Source organism: Pithys albifrons, chromosome 2, assembly GCF_047495875.1.
Source record: "Pithys albifrons albifrons isolate INPA30051 chromosome 2, PitAlb_v1, whole genome shotgun sequence".
Classification (NCBI taxonomy): domain Eukaryota; kingdom Metazoa; phylum Chordata; class Aves; order Passeriformes; family Thamnophilidae; genus Pithys; species Pithys albifrons.
The window spans coordinates 24,299,157-24,320,554 of NC_092459.1; the positions used below are offsets into that span (position 1 = coordinate 24,299,157).

The following is a 21,398-nucleotide window of genomic DNA, read 5'->3' on the forward strand; positions in this document are numbered from 1 at the left end:
AGCTCTGAGCCTAATTCATGGCGACATAAGTCTGGAAAACCAAGGTATACTCTCATCTAGTGTGAAAGACAGTAAAACATTCATGGTTTAGTTGAACCCCAGGAGGATTCTCTCTAAGACTAACAGGCCAGTGGCTGCTTAGGTTTAGCAACTGTAACAAAAAATTTGTAAATGTGTAAATTCTTTCCCAAGTTAGACAGCTTTATTGAAAAATAAGTATCTGCAAAGTTAGAGCTTCAGATGGATTTTTAGGAATTGACGCTTAGCACAATGCTTTAGAATAAGCAGTTTTGTGGATAAGCTTCAAATATCTGTTTGGCCAGCACCAGGACAAATCACAATCAATAGATCACAGTAGATACTCATGGGCATTTTCTGAGATTTTCTAGAAGGCTGGAAATTTTCTGCATTGCTGCCAATATTCCTAAACACTGCACACTTGGTGTCACATACAACACTGTTTTTTCTGTATGAGGAGATTTCTACATGGAAATCAGAGGACAGAACAAAAAATAAATGAGGTGCTACTGTTATGTTGACACAAATTAGCAAAACAGGGGGAGTTTTTTAAGCAATTTGTTTATTCTGTAGTCAATAGTCTCTTCAATTTATTATTTTTTATTATTTCCAACCTGTTGTAAAAACTCTGTCGTATGTTGTCTTCAAAGTTGACTGAGAATCATCATCACTTGCTTAAGATGTTTCTAAATTATGTTCAAGACTGAACAGGCATAATTCTGGTCTGTCAACTTTCACCAAAGAATAAGCCCACCCAAGGGGTGTAATTGTATCAGCAGTTCCTTGGTTTTATTTCAGAGAGAAAGAACATAACCATAAGAAATACAAACCAGGAATCTTGTTTTCCATTACCCTCTATTTTAAAAATGGAAAAAAATGGGGGAAATACTCTTGTTTCCTGTTTAGCCAGCAAGAATATAACCACACAAATGCATTAGTCATGTTAGTAACACTCAAACTCTGAATCATGCCAGATATCCCAAAACCAAAGCTGGCTTTCAGTCCAGTGTCTTAATTACAAATCACTTATAACTTCCTTCAAATATTGGTTAGACTATCTAATAAAATAGTAAGTAATTACAGGAAAAATACATATGTAAGGTGAAGTCTACTGCCACCTAAACCAAAATAACTGATTTCTGCAAGACAATGTGTCTATGGAGGAAGTACTAAGTGGTAACTTTTGCAGCAAACTCCAGCAAGTTTTGAAGCTTCAAACCCAGGGGTTTTAAGCTTGTGTACTTGTACCCAACTCTACCTGATGATTCAATAGAAGTTATCAACTCTTCAATATGGAGTAGGATTTAGAGATGATATCATTATCAAGGTATCAACTTGTCTTCAAACTGTACCTATGTATCTTCCAAGGAAAACTTCACTTGGAAGACATTATTGGCTTCAAATCGATTATTCAATTTTGTATGAAAATAAGGAGTAAGAAAGAAATGGCAAGGACTGAATTTCACTTTAATACTAGATTGTAGAGTTAACCTATTGACAGAAGTAAGATTTCAAAAATTACACATCCCACGTATGAGAAGGTTCATCAGAGACAGCTGAGCAAACAGCAAAGTTTTTCTTCCTTTGCAGGGACTCCTATACATACAAGAGTGTGTGTTTGTGGTATAAGTTACAACATCAACTCTTTTTAGTCACTTATACATCACCAATGAGATAGGAACCATGTCCTATTGAATTCTTTCAGTGTCTCTTAGAAGTAAGAACAGCCCTCCTGAAAGCTGAAAGAGCCTTAACTTAAGTTTGGAGCCAAAGCTCAAGTACATTTGTTCTCTGAATGGAATAAAACTATTAAAATACACTCTATGAAGATTTATGCTGACCACTTATATTTAAGCACTTCATAAACTGTCTAATCATTATCTTGACATATTGCTGCAAAGGAGCAGTATGGCCAGCACAGACTATGTTATGTACTAAGTAGATTTTAATCACTTCACAGGAAATAAGTGGCTGGGGATTTTAATTCTATTGATTATATAGCAGACACACTCACATTTCATCCACTATCTACAATACATATATCCGGACACAAGCAGTAACCTACAACTGAAAAACTGAATTGCTCTTAGTTTGGTTTTGTCTCAAGTTGAAGAAAAGCCAGAGCACTATAGCAGGCATTCTACTGTTATGCTTGAACTTCTCAGCATTAATCTGGGCCACTGGCTATCCTCAGCACCATTTACAATCACAAAATTCCCCAGTCTGAAATTAGTGATATAGTAACTTTGACTCCATAACTTGTGGAAAATTAAATCGTTTATATTCACATATAGGTAAAAGCAGCCCATAAGAAAGTTTCAGTGAACAGCACAAACTGTAAGAAATTTGAAACACAACTTCATTCCCTTGTTTCTATTAAGATATGCTGGACAAGGACCTGAGTAGAACCAATTTTAATATGAGAAGTCTTAGGCTCTAGTTACAGCCACATGCACACACACTCAATCTGAGCACATGGAGAAAGTGAAGGAAAACATGAAAACTGAGGCAGTTTGCCTGCGTATAATGATGAGCATTGCCCAGAACACACATTCCTGGCACAGCAGCTGTAACTGCAGATCTTATACTCCAATCACAGTTCCAATCCAGTTCTGCTGTGTGTACAAATTTTCTCCAAATAATAGTAGCTTCAAGTCCCTGGGATAATATCTGGTCATATCAGGAGAGGATAGCTGAGAAATGATGACAGAGAAGGCAGTATTAACAGAAAGCGTTCATTGCTGGGGAGAAAACAGACTTTCACTTGAAAAATATTGTTACTGTTGTGTTACTAGATGTTTTTATAGGTGGCTTAACTTTTCAATCATGTTTATGAACATGAGCTAGGCTTTCTGTCTGCTTGAAGAAACCCTTCCAGGTTTATGGCAAAGACTTCGTACATCATTTCCTTAGATTTTTTTTATCATTTGTCTGGAGGAGATGAAGCATGTCTTCAGGAGAAAATGACCAGGTGAAAGAAGGAGATGCTTTACTTATAATCAAATGCACATGATGCTTCACGTGTCAACAGCTGTGCAATAAACCTTCTCCTGTGCAAAATAAAACCTGACAGAGAATATAGCTCAATAGATTTTCCAGTATCTACAGCCCATCTCCGCACCATCTTCTCAAACCAACATTTACACAGTTTCACTAGATTTATCCACATCCTGATTACTTTCACACTTCACTCCGTTCAAGCAATCAGACAGTAAGGTGCCCAAAGCCAACACTCTGGCTTCTCAGTTTTCAAAGTTTTTGCACATAAAACTTTTTTTTCATAGTCATGGGGAAATAGCCAAAAGATATACTACACATGTGGAAACACAGAAATTCCTCTCTGTCCTCTAACTGTGCTGCTCCCATCTCTCTGCACAGCTTTGTGCTTACACACAAAGAATACATACTGACAGTGTGAGATGTTCTGCTCAACTGTGTATGCTAGGGCCGAATATTTAAATTCAAGGACTGAGATACCCAACAAGGATACAGAAAATGATGAAGTCTTAAGAAATAATTACATGAAATTTCTTACAATAAAAACCTGCCTATGTTGGTTGAAACTTTAGGGTTGTGCTCCATGCATTAATACATATACAGTCACAGACATGTTCAGCTCTAAAACCTCTTGCAATAAAACACACCACACTTCAACACACTGCACATAAACACACCTCACTTGTTTTGTGTGAGAAAAGAATCTCTAAAACTAACCAGGTGTTGCCAAACTGGACCACAGGACAGGCAGGTGTCAACACATCTCAGGTCAATACACCATACAAGGTTTTATGAAATGTCAGAGATTAATTTTAACCTGTGCTGTGAGCAAAATGCATGCATTAACCAGTTCTTAAAATATATCTGCAATTGACACTGTTGCAATAGCCTGAAGTGTTCTTCGGCACCTCAGGAAGATCACCACATGCATCTATTCTCATTCTCTTGTGTGAATTTACTTCCTTTAATATGAATATGTCAAGTGTTCTCAGAAGTCACAATATCAGCAGAATTACAGAATGGTTTGTGTTGGAAGGGACCTTGAAGATTACCTAGTTCCAAATCCCCTGCCATGGGCAGAGACACCTTTCACTAGATTAGGTTGCTCAAAGTTCCATCCAGTCTGGCCTTGGACACTTCTACGGATGGGGCAGCCATAGTTTCTCTGGGCAACCTCCTTCAGTGTCTCACCACCCTCATGGCAAATAACTTTCTCTTAGTATCTAATTTAAACTTACTCTCTTTGAATCTATTCTTCCTTGTTCACTCACTGCATGCACTTGCAAGAAGTCCCTCTCCATCTTTCTTGTTGGTTCCCTTCAGGTACAGGAAGGCACTAACTAGGTCACTCCAAAATCCTCTTTATTTCCAGGTTTAACAAACACAATTCTCTCATCCTTTCCTTGTATGAGAGGTGCTCCATCTCTCTAATCATCTTGGTGGCCCTCAATGACCACAAGATTGAAATTAAGAACATACACACATTTTGAAGTTGATATTTACATAACATCTGATTTCTATAATGTTGCAAACACAGAGGAAAGTTTCTTCTGTCTATGGTATGTTAAAGCAAACTGGAGATGAGAACAATGAGAGTTTCAACTTTGAAGTGGGCATCAAAGACAAACAGACACGGCTTCACTGTTGTGTCTGTGCTGCATAAAGGCTGGGAAAAACAAAGATAGTGAACTTGTGCTGTAGAGAAAGTGTAGCTGCTCTAGCAGATTTAAATGTCCTTAGCTCCTGGCACTGGAGCCTTCCCAGGAGAAGCCCACCCTGACAGCCACAAATGGGGCTGAGAGCTGGACTGATAGAAGCTGCTAACTCTGTTGACTTTCATCAAGAATTGTAATCAACCATTGGTCCTTACCTTGGTTGTATACACAGGACTCACTTTATTCTCAGTGTGTTGTAAACTGGCCTTTGACTAAGCAGACAGCCATACAGTGGTCAGTTCTCTAGCCAGACTCATCACAGGGGTGGGCTGGCATGCTGATCTGCCTGTGTGTGCCGAGGTACACTGTGAACCTCCCCAGAACTGGGATGCAGGGTACAAGGTCTGATGGGGTGCGAGGGGTGTCTGGCAGGGGGTGTCCCCACAGCCAGCAGCAGCCTGAGGCTGAGGACACTCACACACAGCCCCACCTGTGTGGCCACATGGCATTGTCAGAAGTACATCAGAAGTCACACCACCATCCAGCAGCACTAAGTGCTCCCCATGAAAGTACACCTACCCTTCTCCCACCTCCCTTCTGCACACATGGGTAAAAATGTTGGTAACCAATTAAGCAAAGAATCATATCACTAGCTGTTGTGTTACAACATAATGCCCTAACCTGTAGTTCTTTAAAGATTAAAAACTCTATTTAGACTACCTCAAGACAGCATGCCATAGGTGTAACAAACCTAACATCGAGCTTACAGCATTCACATTCAAGCCTCAAGTTAAGTACAATGACTGGAAGAAAATGCATGTTGACTTTAAGAAGAGTATTTTCTTCCCTGTTTTATGTAGCCTGAATACATCTCTACTAGAACTGTAACATTTCTTACTTTACAAACACTAATTTGATAGGGTTTTACAAGCAGAAACAAGAAATATGCTTACCATTCAAAAAAAGTGTTTGTGTCAGTGACTGTTTCTCTTTTATACACCGATCAGTGTTCACAACAGTAATAAAACCTAGATAAATAAGGAATGGGATAAGACAAATGTTTCCAGCTGTAAGATAGAGCAGAACAAAGCCCTGAACTGAGAGAAGACATTAATTTCTTCTAGAAGCAGCAAAACAGAAATAGCCCAGACTTGACACCATGAAACAGATTTGTTATTTCCCACTGTGTTCTATTCACCCTTGCTATCAGTTCCTTTGTGGCGAGACAAAGTGTCATTCCATTTTCAGAGCTACTTGTCCTCACAAAATCTCTTCCTTATTCATGGGGAGTGTAACAGGTGGGTAAGGGGGGAGGAATCTTTCTAAATTCAGCTCTGTTCTAGAGAAAAGGGGAGGAGACAAAGATATTCACTCCTGAATAAAACCTTACTGATTGAGATCCGCTTATAAATTAGTTTTCTTCTAGCCCTACTCTAGGACTTCTGATAGTTTAATTTAGAACACACTTTATTTTAAAAGCATCTCCCCCTGCACAGGGACTTCCCTTCATGTTAAGGCAGTACTGGACAATTATGAATGCAAATTTTATTCTTCTCAACATTTTGCAAGCACGACAATGCCTGTAATAACATGCTTTAACTTCTGGTCAGCCCTCACTTGATCAGGCATTTGGATTGAGCATTATAGGTCCCTCCCAACTGGAACCATTCTATTCTGTTCTATTCTCTTCTATTCTGCAGTTTTTGCAGAGTTCAAATTTGTCTCCCTTTATACGGAGGTGCTTAACCCCATTCAGTATCTAGCACTTTGTGGCTTTTACAAAATGTACTGGTAAGGTTGCATCCAGATAAGGTTCTATCACAGCAGTGTGATGTGGTGTTTGCTGTCTCTGGAGAAGAGCTTCCAAGACACTTTTTGGTAGGACTGAACTTTGCAGGGCTCTGCTTTAGCAAGGCATGTCAGGAGACAGCAAACAGCAGAAGCAGAAAATGAATGCACTCCAGAGAGGCTCAGCAGATCTACTCCAGAGAACATGTGCTACTGCTTTCTTACAGTACTATTATCATGGAATCTTCTGCGCAGCAGTCCCAGAACCAAAGGAGAAAGGAAGGTGGCTGACCTTTCCTACAGAGCTCACTGGGTCTCATCTCTTCATTATGCTTTGAACAATAACCCAGTGCCAGGCTGTGGGGAAAAAAAATTACTCCAAATAGATGCTCAGAGTTAAAATACAGATTCTTGAAACTCCAAGCCGAATTAATTTCTAATTTAAATCAATGGAATCACTTCAAGAATAAATTAAATCTGATTAACAAAGGTAGAACTATTAAAGCTACTGTGACTAGAAGATTTACCTACAAAACAAACATTTTTTTTTATTACACTTCTTTTCAGCTTAAAAAGTGCTGGGAGCTCTTATTTGTGGTGTGCTTGAAGAAGATGCTGCAATACTTGTCTGGCTATTTACTAGCTCATAGCAAGCATCTAAATATACAGTGAAAATATATTTTTGGAATAACTCCATGAAACAGATGGTCAGTGACTCCAGACAAAAATCTTCCAGATATAACTTCACACTGAGATAACAAAAATATCCCCTCACTTTTCATTTTTAGCAGTTTTCTGTCAGAATTGTGGTAACAAGCTGTGGCATTCAAATAAAGCAATTAAAGTGAGCCTTAAAATGAAAATAAATTTTCTGATTAAAAAAAAATAAACTAGTGTCTGATATATCCTTATTCAATTAAACTTTAAGTCAGAAATATTTGAATGGCTATTTCTCTAATAAATGCATTAGCAGGGTTATTTATTATAATCTGCTAATCTGTCAGACACCCAAGCATTTTATTTTATGTGATTTTCTTTTAAGTCTGATGTGAGGTAATTGAGGAAAAGCCAAGGAACCAATTAAAGTTGTGGATCTATATTAAATCCGCAATTAACAAGCTATTAATTGCAAGGGGTTTATTATTTAATTGCAGAGGTATCCAGAGAGACTCATTGTACCAGGCAGTACATATACATAAGGAAGACATGATCTTGACCCTGAAGAGCTGTCAAGTATCTCAAAACCCCCCAGCAAAAAACAGGCCTTGTTGAAAGTATGTAGGTACCACTGCTTATCTGGATTGTGAGGAAGTGAGTGCTGAAGGTACTGCCATTAAAATCACTGGGTTCCATTATCAGAGAGGGTATTATCCCAGGTAAGTGCTGCAGCAGTGGGTTCTGCTGAAAGAAAGACTACGTTGGAGACTCATTTTTCAACTCACAGATGAAAAAGAGGATGAATCCTAAAGTTCAAGGCCAGGCTGCATGGGGCTCTGAGTAACTTGGTCTAGTGGAAGATGTCCCTGTCCACAGCAGGGTGATTATAATCAGATGATCTTTAAGGTTCCCTCCAACCCAAACCATTCTATGATTCTATGCCACATTTTATCCTTGCCTTTTGTCTTTCTTCTACAACTTGGATTAAACTGCTTTTTCCTAAGGCTGCCCCTATTTGGCCAGCCCAGCTGGGGCAGTGGGGGAGGCTAAGGGAAAACAGGAATGGTTCTCAGGCTTCTTTCGCCCATGTTGGGGAGGGCTAGAGATGTTAGCAAACTAGTTTCCAGTCAGAGGTCCTGACTGATCCCAACCCGTCTCTAAGGAGCTGGGGAGTTCTTTGGTGGCTGACTGCTCCATAATGGAAAACTGTGCAAGGAGAGTAGTACTTTTAAAAAAATGCAGAATATGCTGAGCTAAACACGATTCTTCCCCTGTACTGAAGTCATATTTCATTGAATCAAGGCAAGAGGATTCTTTACAATACAAAGCCACCTGGCTTTTTTAACATTCATTTTAGACAATTTTGAAGTAGTCAACTTCTACTATTTACAGGAAAATAAAATACAAAGTAAGTAATAAGGAGTTTTTGGAACTCTGTGTCTAAGACTGGCTTATTTGCAGGACATTATAAAAAATGGTGCCTATATAAATGCTAACAATTCAAGCTGCAGAAGTGTAGCACTAAGCTTTTTCCAAAGAGCACAAAGAAGTTGATACTGAGCATATGCACAGGTAGGGAAATAGGTACCAACACTACAACACTTAAAAGCACAATCAACATTTGGTTAATTGGGCTTATTACTCCCACAGATACACAATTTACTGGTCACAGTAATAAACACCATCTGCTCTTTGCTAACTGGCAGCAACCTAGCAACTTTTTTCTAACTTCAAGAGTTTGGAATGAAAAAGGAAGCTCTAAAGGAGTTGCAATGCTGTGGGACTTCGACGCACATCATCTTACTGAGCTGAATATGAGTCCACATTAGGTGAAAGATTTCTCTTTGCCAGATGATATATTTGCAAAGTTAAGGTCTACGTTAACAAGAATCAGGATAAGCTAGAGTAGAATACCAAACCATAATAATAATGTATCTTTCCCATGCATGTTAGTGGACTTGTCAAATATAGCATAAAAACCACAAATTTCTTATCAGTCAAGGAAATTAAAACAACAGTTAATTTCGCCCCTGTGTGTTAATGAACTGATGTGACATACATTCATACAGTATCTAATTTTGTAGACAGCACTGTATTAAATCACAACTGGCTTATGTTAATCTAATTAAAAAGTCTGTTAAGTCAACTTGATTTTTCCTTTCACTAGTAATTATACTTACAGCTGCATCTAAGTATCAATTTACATACACTGAGAACTATGCAAACAATTTTATTCTCAAGTCACGCTCGTAATCAAAGCAAAGCATTACTTTAAAGTGATTGACATATGCAAACTCACATAGCTCTGTGAAAATTAAACCAGCCTGTGAAAGCACTCCAAAACATTTCATGAAATTCTGGTTCTTCCAGTTCTCCCCCCTACATTTTATATATTGGGTTTGTTTGGATTTTTTTTGTTGTTGTTTTTGTTTTGGGTTTAGGGGTTTAGGGAAGGAGGCTTGTTTTGTTTTGTTGTTGTGTTTTGTTTTGTTTCTTTGGGGTTTTTTGTTCTTTGTTACTAAGGCCAAATTCAAGGAAATACAACCTTCCTTTCTTACATTTCCATACCTTCTACTTTTTCTATACCTAGAGAGGAAACCCAAGTATTCTTCAAGATTATTTAATGAGGCCTTGGCTGATCTGAGGTGGTAATGCAAAGAAATATTGGAATAGGAGCAAAGCCTTTCAAAACAACAGTGACAAAGTGGAAACAGTTAATATTGTGTTAATTCAAAGGTTCAAACTGCTGCTGCTGATTTCTGTTCCCAAAGTAAGACACTAGTCTCATTTCAACTACACTTCAAGGGAAAATCATACAAATTTAGGAGAACAGATATTGTCCTCTACTTGTCTGTTCAATCAAATATAAGAGGACAGAATACAAACCTGGACAATGCAGAATAAATATCATTAGATACACTGCCACTGTTCACAAGCTAATTCTCAAAACCTACACACTGCAGCACTCTGTTCCAAGAGCAGACTACACACTAACTGAGCAGACTCTTTTTCTTTGTTTTTTTCTGCTCACAGTGATAAGCCTATGGAAGAAAAATAACCAGTATTAACTTAGTATCTGGCAGATGCCTTTCCACTGGTTTGCACAGCAAACATACTGGGCTCAGAAAGAGCTGGTCCATTTCCCATCCTAAATGCATTTTAGCCTGCAAAGCAGAGGGTCTGCAGAGCCTCTTCCTCCACAGTACCCAGGGCTGACTGCAACAGGAGGAACCAGTGCAACAGATACCTGAATTTACATATCATTTTACACTCCTGATTACAAAAACAACATAATATATATAGAGAGGAATCCCTCTGTAATCTGTAAAAAACAGATTTGATAACTGTAAAGAATCAATCACTGTGCTAAATAAGCATACAAGAAATATGATTCCCCCCCCCCCATTATCAGTATTTGGTTCTTAGAGCAAGTCCAGAGGAGGTCATAAAGATGTTCAGAGGGCTGGAGCACCTCTCCCCAGACTGAGAAAGTTTGGGTTGCCTTTCAGTACTTGAAAGGAGCCTACAAGAGAGCTGGAGAAGGACTTTTTACAGGGGCATGGAGTGACAGCACAAGGGGTAATGCCTTTAAACTGACAGAGGGTAAATCAAGAGTACATATAAGGAAGAAATTCTTTACTTTGAGGTGGTGAGACACTTGATCAGGGTGCTAAGAAAAATTCTGGATGCTCAATCCAGGAAATCTTCTAGGCCAGGTTGGATGGGGCCCTGAACAACTTGGTCTAGTGGAAGGTGTCCCAGCCATGAGAGGAAGACTGGAACTATATATATCTTTAAGGACCCCTGCAACCCGAATCATTTTATGATTCTATGGTTTGTAAATGTTTATGATTTGCCAAGTTGATAGCTCATAGAACTCACTAACTGCAATTCAAAATACCTACTCAGTCTCATTAGAAAAATAGAAATCACAGAGTTTTATACAATTTGGGCATCAAAAGCATGTAAAAACTTGAGACTGATTTGTAATGCTTTGCTCACGCCCCTTCTTTGCAAGCAACATAACTGTGCTTCAGACTTAGTTAATGTCACACAGAGAAAAGTACTTTCAGGGCAACACCTTGAAAGACCAAGTATGTGACAAACGAGCTGGCAAGCATGAGCTGGAGGGCCTGAGTGGCTTTGAATAATACAGGCTGTAATACCCAACAGTCTTGCCATTGCCATACAACAACTCTAGAGTGAACAAATGCTCCTACCTGATAAAATATTAAATGATCTGCTAATTTATTTCACTTGCTTTTCTTTCTTATCCCTGCACCCCCAGGCTAAGATCTGAGTCTCCCTTAAAAGAATATTATAGAAGTAATATTGAATTCTCCTCTAATGCAAGATTAAGAAATGCCTTAGGTATATTTAATAACTATCTGGTTTTAACTTAATATTTATTCCATTGTAATTACCTTGCTTCACCATATCTACAATCTTCAAGGACAAATGTGTTTGCAAAATATGTATTAAAGAGAGCCACCAATGCAAAAAAATTTGCAGTGAATATTTTCTATTCACCTTGTCAAGACTATGTCCTGAGCTCCAGCTGTTCAAGGGACCCAAAAGTGCTCGCCTTGAAGGGTTAAAGTGACACAGCAAGCCATACCCAAATAATTAACTTGTACCTAGGAAGATGATTCAGGCTTTGAAATTCACAGTGGCACCTGACCAAGTTGAGTGGCTGGTGACTGGGTGAAGAATTGCAAGTCATACTCTTGTCTGCCTTGAGTCGCTATCACTCATAGTGGGCTGCTGTTAATTCCAGTTCAGCTGCCTTGTTCGTTTAGTAAACTGCATCAATTTTGGTATCTAACACACAGTGACACTTACAAAAGTAATAAATTCCAGGTCTGGAGCTACATGTTCAATGTCTAGGTCCTGAAATGAACAGAAGAGCAACTTCTAGTCCTCTCGGAAGCCTGCACCCTATAGTGTAGGAAAATGCTGAAATGAATCCCAAGGACAGCGCTGGAGAAACACCTTGAATGACTAAGAGACTTGCTGTTGAAGTTTTAAAGTGTAGTTTTACTTGTCATAGGGTCTTTCTTTGTTGCAATCCCCTGCCTGATTCTGTTACCTCGTCTGTGTGGTGCTGATGACCACCACACCGTTTATTGTATCCCTCGAGCTTCTTTGCTCTCTTGATGAGTCAGACATTAAGCTGGTTTGCTCACTCAGCAGCCCCGGGGTTCCTAGGGCTCCCAGGCCCCCCTCCCCTCTCTGCCCAGCTATTCCAAAGGGGGAAGCCCCGTGTGTAAGACCCCTATGCCTCGTGGCTGAGGGGGCAGGGCCAGGGCTCCAGCCAGCCCTGCCCTTGTCCCAGTTCCATTGGTTAATGGACCTTAGACCCTTCTCCTTCCTAAGTTTTCACCCAGTAGTCCCAGATCTGATATTTTATCCCAGAGATCTTCTAAAACCTTGGGGATTGTCCCAATAAACTGTCTCTTGCCTGGACTCCTGAACTCTGCCTCCGTTCTCTGCACGCCCTTGGACAAGGGGGAAGCAGAGACCCTCCCTTCCCTCCAGCGCTGCTCATTACAGGACGCTTTTATGTTCCTCCAGGAAATCACTGCACTCATATGCTTTCACGGAGTTACAAATGATGAAATGCTTTGATTTCCAGCATTTGTATGAACTGTCCAAAGGCAGTAGCTACTAAAATTAACTAAAAAAACAACAAACATATGACAAAAATATGTGCAACAGTAAGTAAAATTAACTTCTGACATTGCAGGGACATGTAAGTGTACATGGAACGTAATATTCTCTGTAAATCTCTTTCAAGTGTTTTATTTTATAAAGACTGTATATGTTTTAAATAATTTAGACTACAGCAAAGTAAAGGAAACTAAACTGATGCATTCTTACAGGTAAAAACTAAGGATTGGTTCCAGGTGTAAATTTCTGTGAATGTTTTTCGTCTGCAAATGTATTTACAAAATAATCTTATTCCCCTTAACATCGAATACATCTGTAAATAATATTGCCCTAAAATAAGAACAATGCACCTCAACCCGCAACATCAATGAAAACAGGAAACAACTACTGACTCATGTAATCTTCTCCACTTAAAACACTATGCAATGATACTGAAAACTGAGCAAATGTACCCTCATATTTTAGCACCATCCACAAAATAATACCAATTAAAAGGGTATATATACTTTTATCATTAGATTTATATGAGAAACTGCTTTAAGAAAAGATGATTTCAACGCCAATGAAAAACATCAAGTTTCATGTAAGGCATCTAAATTCAGAGATAACTGCCTCAGATGACAACTTTCATCCTTCCCATGTCTTTTCTTAAGACATGCAGCATCCTGCATTTTGTTTATAATTACAATAGAAAATGGATATTTCTGAGTGTATTTTAAAAGTGTGTTTTCTGGACTAATCTTTGTCAAGTGCTTATGGGCATTACTTATTGGGCTGTTCTTAGGCTTGTACATCACCCACTTAGAATAACAGAATGCAGATGTCTCATTAATCTTTAGCAAATAAAAATGAAATGAACTCCAAGCATGCTAACAAACACGGATGCCCATATCCTAGAGAGGCTTTCAGCTGGTGAATTCCACTGTCAAAGCAGTCAAACCTGGTGAGCCTAGAACTTTACTTTTCTCTCAGAAATATCACAGAATATTTATCACATTGAAGTTTCTGATTTAGTGCATCCACGCAGAAGAAGTGTGGATGAAGAAAAGAGAAATGAAGTGACAAAATAAACCACTGTGAAAAACAGCAGTAAAATTTAGGAAAAGAATTGTTCTATGAAAATCCCATGCCCAAATAATGGAAGTAAAGAAGGGAAAAAAATAATTGAAATGTGTTATCTTCAATGTCCACCTGCAGACTGCAGTGGAAAAGAGGATGAGTTGTTCTGGGAAACTCCTAGGCACAGCTAACTCCATTGTTTGACATCCTCAAAACAGGCCACAGAATGCCTGAAGTGGTAACATGCCACGTCCCAGCTCCCGTGACATGGACAGAGACGTGTACTGGTGGCTGTGAGCAGAGTGTGCATCCTGTGGACCTTGAAATAAGTCTGAGAAGACTCCAAAGACATGCTGGCGACAGCAACATTCAGGTCTTATATAAAAACCAAGAACAACTGAGGAATGCTAGACAGAACTTCCAGAGGCCAAATGTAGGTCGTTTGGGAGCTGGGACTGCACAGCAGGAGTCTTTGCCCCATTCCCATCACAATGTGCACATTCAGAGAGAAGGGGATGTGCTGAGGCAAAGGTACAACCACAGCCTGAAATAGCAGAGTTAGGAGGAAGAACTGACACACCTGGAGCAGAGGACACATCAAGGATAGGAAGATTCTGCACAAAAAGACCTCATTTGAAGTATAAGGGATCCAGCTGTGGATATGCCTAAAAATCGAAGAGATGACATGCACAGGATATGGAATAATATTTAACTCACTTAAGTATTAAATACAAGAAAAAGATCTTTTTAACACCTGAAGTTGTATTCAAATAAGGAAAACAAAAAAGACTACAAACTACCAGATTAAAAAAAAAATCATATTCACACAGAAAAAGTAAGAGAAGTTTGAGGAACAACTTAGAAAAGTACAAAAAATAGAAAATAAAACATTATTCAGAGATTTGGAAGCCAGACAGAGAGCTGGTGAGGCTAACAGCTGTTAAGGCTATAAAAGGAGTATTCAAGAAAGATGAGGTCAGAACACAAAAATAAAATGCTTTTCCTCCATCTGGGTTCATAATGGAGGAAACTGTGACAGGTGGCTGGGAAAAACTTAGAGCAAGAAAAATTTTCTAACAATTTCCAATTAAATTACTAAACATTAGAATAAATACATTTAGTGAAAAGGAAAATAAATGCATTAGAAAGTTGTAGAGCTGAGATGGCTATTTTAAAGAGAAATAATTTCTCAGCCATCTATCAGTGTTCTTCAAAGAACAAACATGAAAAGAAAGTTAACTTATACCATACAACCGATTTCCAAATTACACTTATTTCATAAGGTCCTTTGTCAAAGGCTCTTTATAGAACCAGGCTGACATGGGATTAAAAGAAAGGCCCTCTCATGGAAGAAAAAAATGTGCTTAAACAATACAGAAGATTTTGCGTAAATGGTCATTATTCTGGGAAGAAGGTGTTAGTTGAGTTCTGCAGGGAAGACTGAAACTGGAGAAACCAGTGAATAGTGAGAAAACAAACTTTACTGATGATGCTAAGGTAAGTCATGGCTCTGAAGGCTGGACTGGCTATGAAAAACTACATCTTATGATACCTGGTAATAAAATTACAGCTGAAATTCCATGTAAATAAATGTTATATATCAAAAAGCATTCCACCTTTTTAAACACAATGATGTGCTGATTCTAAGTCCTCAGAAATTGTATCAGGAAAAATAACATAAATAAAAAAGCAGAGACCAATCTTATGTTACTTTATAAATCAGTAGTATTATACCACCTTGAAGACTATTTTTCTATGATTTTGGAAAACACAACTGAGAACTCCAACAGACCCTTAAAACCACGAGATGCATGAAAAAGACCAACAGGCCATGATCTCCAGAGCATCCTCCCCTGACAACACCTGGGGGGAAACAGAAGACTCCATCAAGCAGCAGTCTCAGAACTAGCAAAAGAAAGTTTTCTGCACAGGAATCCTCCAAATTTGAGTTTTAAAAGGGATTGACAGATTCACCACAAGACACTACTCTGAGCTCAGGATTGGCGTGTTTGAAGTTGGGATAATATTTTGGAGATTTATCTCTGCACAGTTTGCCTTTACTCCCACTTGGTTTCAGGTGCCCAGTGTTGCTCACTGCTGAAGAGTTAAACCACCGCAGATGCTACGGCATGCAGGAACCAAATTATAATGCCATTTGCAATATTCTGCAATAGTTTGAACTAGTCAGAGAGAGTGAAACAAGTCTTACCATCTTTTTATGGATAAGATGCAATTTTCATCACGTGTACAGTCACCAAAATATTATTACACAAAAATGTTAGAAATAAAGAAGTCCAAGCCCATTTTGTTCATATTGTATTATACTACAAAAGTAGTTCATTTTTGTGCTAAATTTTACTTTGATATGGTATACTTTAGGTATAAATAGTATGCTAAATAAATAAATAAATAAATCCTTTCAAACTTTAGGCATACATACAGAATCCTTCGAGTCCAAACATAACTGAATTAAACTGTATTAAAAATACATATTTGAAGTACACTTTGATCTAAATATTGAGCTCTAAAGGTAAATTTTTTGACAGTGCTCTAGAGTTGTATCTAGAGATTTTGTTCAGTTGCAAAGACAGCAATTTATAATGGTGATGCCAATTAAATAAATTATATTCTTAATGTAAATAAATTATCAGCCCTAAAAAATTAATTACATCCATCTATGGCAACATGTTTTCTTCCATTATTCAGGAAGAGATGTCAATGTGCATTTTTTATTTCCTCCAGATAGAATGTGATAAATAAATTAATTCCTTGCCTTTCTTCAGACTGCAGCATATAAAAGCAGTCTGAAGACCTAATCCAACTTCTCTATTTGTTTAGGAATTATTATGTTTTTTATGACTAAGAAATGGATGCAATATAACTAACATGGATGTACACCTGTCGTAGAATTATTGCTCAACACTCTGATTCTTATACAACTCACACTCATATTGGTCTGCTTCAGTTAGTAAAAAACAAGTACAGAGCAGAATGGGGTTCTCCCTGTTTTTTCTTATTGATTTACTAAAAAAAATAATCAATTGATTGGATGTATATTTTATAAGAGATATATAAAAAAGGTTATTATCCGTCTCTTGCAAATTTGACTTTCAAAGACAGCAGTATATAGTCTTTCAATGTAGATACAGACTTGGTATCTTAATCCAAAGAAATATATTTTGTGAAATAGACTTTTTAAGTAGTAACATTATTAAAATTCTTTTTAACTTTGTCATTGAAAAGCATTAAATTTATTCACAATATGACATAATTCACCAGGACAGACTGAATAAGTTAAAATGTGTTTGATACTACAAGTAAACATTAAGATCTATCTGTAAAATACATAGGGATTTAATATTTATTCCATCTTTATAGGGTTTTGAGGCAATTATAAGCCATTGATGTGAGGTAGCTGGCACACCCCTTAATAATTATTTTTCAGAGGTGATTAGAATGTGATGAAGAACTGGCATTTACTAACATAATAGCAAACAAATTGGTTTATATCAAATTATATCAAATTATATAAAATTCATGGAGAAGATAAGCAACAAGTCAGAAAGAAAGTGACTCAGAGATGTTTACAGCACAGGATTTATGTCAAGTCTTAAGAAAACATAACAAAAATATCCTTTCACTATCACAATTACTCTTAATTTGCACAATCTGAGTCTACTGTATACTTTGGGAAAAAAAGCATGCCATTAAACAAAATTAGTGAAACATTCCGTGTACTCAGTTTCTCCTAATTTTCATGTGAATGGTTTCAAAGTGCTCTTGTAAACTGCTAAATGACAGCTTTCACAGCTAATGAATATTTTTTGTTTTATAGTAAAAGGGATTTTTTAAATGCCATTGTCAGTAGACATGCATACAAATACATCCATGCATCTTAAATTAACTCCATCAAAAATCTTTTACTGTAACCTCTCATTTCTTTATAGGCAGAGCACAGTCCCCATTGACCTGAAAGCTAGAGGTAATCAATGTGCCAGTGTCTCCAAGCAAAATTTAGTACAGCATCTCTGAAAACAAATCAAGCACTAAGCAGAAAAAATAATTTATTAGGAGCTATAAATATCATTCTATACAAAATGGATCCTTATAATTAATATTTCCCTGTATTACTGGAAAATACAAGCCAGAAATAAAATGTACTGATTTAAAACATATCGGGCGTGTTCCTCCTTTTGAGTAATTTCTTTCTTACCTCTTTATCTTAGACAGTATCATTAGCAATTCTAACACATCTAGATAATTACTATGAGTCCTTACTTGGATAAAGTGACTGCACATCTAATCACACTGGTTTCCTTTCTGTTGGCACAGCAATTCAATCACATTATCCCATTAAAAAGAAGCCCACTACTTCTCAAATTTTTATAATAGAACAGTATTTAGGACAAATTTCAGAAATAAAGACTTCAACAGCCAATTTCTGATTAAATCCATTTATTCCATTTCGGCAAGATAAAAATCACCTCTGATAGAGATATACAAGGAAGTTAAAAATCTTCATGCATTAGTGAGGTACACTGCTCTGGGGAGCAGCATCCCAAAGGAAATAGTGTACAAACTACACCAGACAATTACAACTTTAAGCTGACTATACATTACACAGTAGGGCAGTCCCATAGCGTAATGGTGAGCACTCCAGACTCCAAATCCCAAGATCATGAGTTCGAGTCTCAGTGGGGACCGTCCCCTGGCAGTCCCTCGCAGTTAAATGTCTCCCTGCCATCCAATCCTATCAGATCTCGGATGCTCAGTAGGGTCAGCCCCGGTTAGTACCGGGTGCTGTGACAGTCCCGAGGACTTCCCTGTCACTGTCCAAGCTCGCTACCCGTGGCAAATGAACCTTAGGACTTAAACAGTGGGGCCAGTTCTGTGCACACTGTGCCTCACCTAAAAAATCTACTGCGCAGGCTGGAAGGGCACACCCATGTGGGAAGAGCCCTTCCCAAATCTTCGTTCGCAAAGTTTGGACATACACATACATACATACACATTATACAGCATATCATATGCAACACAGGACTGTTTTCTGTGTTTCAAAGATTCATGTTGATGAGTTCCAGCTCATTTCATTCAAAATAATTGCAAAGCAATGACCATGCTGTCATTTGGATTACGTGACTGCACCCGTTTCCATTTGTCCACACTGGCACAAGCGAGGAGAGACATTGCTCTTGGTTCCACAGTCAAGTAGCTCTTGCTTCTGCCTGGGCTAGACTTCAGAAATTATTAAACCACTGAGAAGAGGCAGCTTTCCAGGCTGCACATGTGCATGTACACAGTGTCAGGGGACAAACTCAGCACTGTAGTTGGGCTTCAGTAACGCCAACATCATTACAGCTGTTCAGGCAAGGCTTCGGGGCCAGTCAATGAGCCTTCTCCAACAACTCCAAGCAGTCCTTGAGAGTTAACTGGGCACTTTTTATGAAGTCATCCTTTCACAGAGTACAGGAAACGTGATGCTAAGGATGTGGCTGGACTGTACCAGCTGGCTGCAGAGCCAAACAGGCACTGGCATTGCTTGATCTGCTTTTACAGATGCAGCCACATGAGCTTTGCTTACAGATTAAATCTAAGAGCAAAATATTTATCATCTCTGCTGCACTAAAGTTTCATCTTGATTAGATTAATGTTATAAGACTCTTAAAACCCTGTGAAATGTTTGCATTATTAAAGAATTTCCTATAAACAAAGTCATTCAGTGTTTCAGGTATTACATATAAATATTAATCACTCAAATCTCTTTCTCTGTAAGGATGAGACAAGACTATCAATTGCTGTTATAACATTACAAGGGAGAAGGCATGAATTCCTTACTTATCCTAAAGTACTTTTTGCAAACTCTAAGAAAGGAAGCATAACTTTCCAAATGAATGTAATTAATGTGTTTTGAAAGAAGATGAACAAAATATGACTTTTCCCTTTCTATCCTGCTAAGCCAACCACCACGTTACTGTGAACTGTAGCAATAGACCGAAAAAACAATCCGGAGGGTTTTTCACAACGTATTTTACAAAGCCTTGGTAATAAAGTACAGTACCTCATTAAAAGTAGGGATTATGTGAAATGGAAAACATGCAGCTCAGTACAAAACACAAACAGAGGCAAAGACCAAGAATTCAATGGATCAAGTAAATGTTAATTCATGAATTTGGCAAAAAAAAAATGAAGTAATATTTCACACTGTCTGAATAATGTATATTTAACCTACTGAAAATGTCTGAATGACTACTTAGACGATTTTGGGAAAACTACAGGTGAGTGTATTTTGTCTCCCTGTGTGTGCTAGTTATAGGCACTCTTGAGATGCTAATAAAGAAGCTTAGAAGCCACAGGATGAGAAATTACATTTCTTTTCATGGATTATACCTAGGTCAAGAGTTAAGGAGGAAGACAATGGGAAGAGATGGACTGTCCCATGCCAATATTGAGTGCTTCTCTATAGATTTGGTGGTGTACAAAAAACTTATGCAAGGAAAAAAGTTTTGCTCTAGACTTCCAAGGGAACACAGAGGCATTTTGGCTGCATCAGAATACCTGTGAGAAGTGCAATAAATCCACACTACATAATTACAGAAATCATAGACATAAATGTCACAGGCAAAGAACGCAGAAACAGCAGCTTCAGAGCATCCTTCCAGAAGGCTGCAGGTGGGAGGCTTAGCCCAGCATCCATAAGGTGTTGTACTAGTGCAGTGTGCACTGATACCAACCCCAAGGCAACAACCTTCACTGCAGACAGTGCTACCCAACCCTCCTCCTGAGCCATCCATTCCGGGGACACCTCACAACTCAGATCATGTGCTGCATGCAGTGTGAATAACTGCTGATGCACTGTGGAAGAAGGTGCTGGTTAAAAGACTGAGGCTTTGTTTATAGTGGTATTAAAAATGCATTCAAAAGAAATTATAAAGTAGAGTAGTTAAATGGGGTTTACATCTTGTTTAGACACATTTATTCAGAATTGAAATAACTTCTGAACCAAATAAATACAGAATTAATAAGGACAACAAAATTCATTGCATTTAATTCTCCTAGGAAACCCAAAGGAAACATGCTCCTTTCATGCCAAGAAGCGTAGAAATCTAAATCTTATGCCCTTTTTTTTTTAACACAGGGACACTGCAACCCTTATAAACTCTGACACTGAAATCAAAGCTGTCTTCTATCTCTATTGAGCAGAGGCGATTATTCTGCAGTACTGAGTGACAAATTGACTGCTATTTCAAAGACAAAATATCACCTTTCCACCAGAGCTAAATGGGGAATTTTTCAGCCAGATGGTATAGGTTTTGTGAAGTTATGCTGTGCAACAGAAAATATTTGGGAAAAAAATAATTTCAGCAATCACTGCTGCATCAACTGTAGTGTTAGTCAGATTCTTTAACCTTTCTTCCATATGCAATATATTAAACTCTCTCAAATTCAGAAGCATCAAATATTTTGTTTAATGAATACTTCTTACTTCAGGGAAACAAAATAATTATTGAGATGAAGACAAAGACAAACATACCGTGAGGATATCAAGCACTGTGA

General features: G+C 38.0%; 1 protein-coding gene across 2 annotated transcripts in view; it reads right to left on the minus strand.

Annotated features, from left to right (window-relative positions):
- KHDRBS2 (KH RNA binding domain containing, signal transduction associated 2) overlaps window positions 1–21,398 on the minus strand; it is a 342,766-nt gene that overhangs the window by 227,694 nt on the left and 93,674 nt on the right. The gene's annotated exons all lie outside the window — the stretch shown is intronic.